Source organism: Pteropus vampyrus, unplaced genomic scaffold (genome assembly GCF_000151845.1).
Source record: "Pteropus vampyrus isolate Shadow unplaced genomic scaffold, Pvam_2.0 Scaffold130, whole genome shotgun sequence".
In the NCBI taxonomy this organism is placed as follows: Eukaryota; Metazoa; Chordata; class Mammalia; order Chiroptera; family Pteropodidae; genus Pteropus; species Pteropus vampyrus.
This window is the reverse complement of record NW_011888911.1, coordinates 981,869-983,199: the sequence shown is the minus strand read 5'-3', so window position 1 is coordinate 983,199 and position 1,331 is coordinate 981,869.

The window sequence follows — 1,331 nt, the reverse complement described above, 5'->3', positions numbered from 1 at the left end:
CCCCCTTGAGTTTAGAGTTAGTTTAATACCATGATTTCTACTTGCTGTCTTCTGTGCTGAACCCTGGGCCTTCCAGACTCTAGAAATAAAATTATTTTTAAAGCTGAAAGCATTCCTAGTGAAAATGAAAGCTACCGACAGAAAATAAAAGGAGATTCTGATGGAGAGAACTTTAACACCTAGGTCAAAAAGTTAGCAGAATATCCCAAATCCCTAACAGAAACCAAGCCTTCTGTAAAACCTCCAAAAAGTAATCTTGTCTCTCTCACTACTTTGGATGTTGAAATCCTTTATTATACCTAATATCACGACATGACTGAGATTGGTCTAATTAAGTAAATAGTTAACAGGTGGCTTGAGACCTGACGCTAGAATTGCCTACTTGGTGAGACAGCTGTTGGGGGCAGAAGGTTGATTCAGTACACAGAGCACTGTGCCCTAACTTAAGATGGAGCAGAGCTTTCTTCAGGCCCAGGTCACAGGTAACAGGTCCAGCACAGAGCTGGAGTGCCAGGGAGGCTCAGAACTGGCTTAGAGTGTGCTTCAACCAACAATAAGGAAGTCCTGGAATGTGTGCCATTCAGAAGTCAGGATGGGTAAAAGTCTATTATCAGGCACCACTCTACTATACCCCTTTAGCTGCCAGCCTGTGGTTTAGGGGAGAAACTCAGTCCCAGAAAAACATATGGAAATAAATCATGGTAAGAACTCAGACCCACAGGACAAGGCAATCATGGAGGTTATGATAACACAGAATCTGGTATAGTTCCAAAAAGGCAAAAAGGCAATAGTCTTTATAACTAGATTCAAGGTGTGGGATAAAAAGAGGAAATGAAGGGTTTGAGTTTGTAAAACAATTTATTTTAGTTTCCAAAATAAATATTCTCATATTTTCCCAAATCTCAATCTCTCCCTTTCTCAGCTCCCAGTTCTGATCATGGGATTCATGGACAGCCTCAATCAATACCTCCATCTCACATAAATTGGGTTTTTAGCAATATTTTCTCACAATTGAGAGCACAGACTCTGGAGCCAGATTGCCTGGTTCAAATCCCAGCTCTGCAATTCATATCTTGGGTGTTCTCAGAAAAGTTATTTAAACTTTCTGTAGTTCATTTTCCTCATTTGTGAATTAGCAATAATAATAGTACCTATGCCATAAGGCTGTTTAAGGAGTAAATGAGTTAACATAGATAAAATTCTGAAAATGAAGTAGTACCTTAGTGTCTTAAGAGGTTCTCAGGCAAGTAACATTCTGCTCTGAAGGAGGCCAAATATGTAAGAGCCACTAATGACTGTGTGGAGGAAGGTAGCACTTGGAGGATAACCCA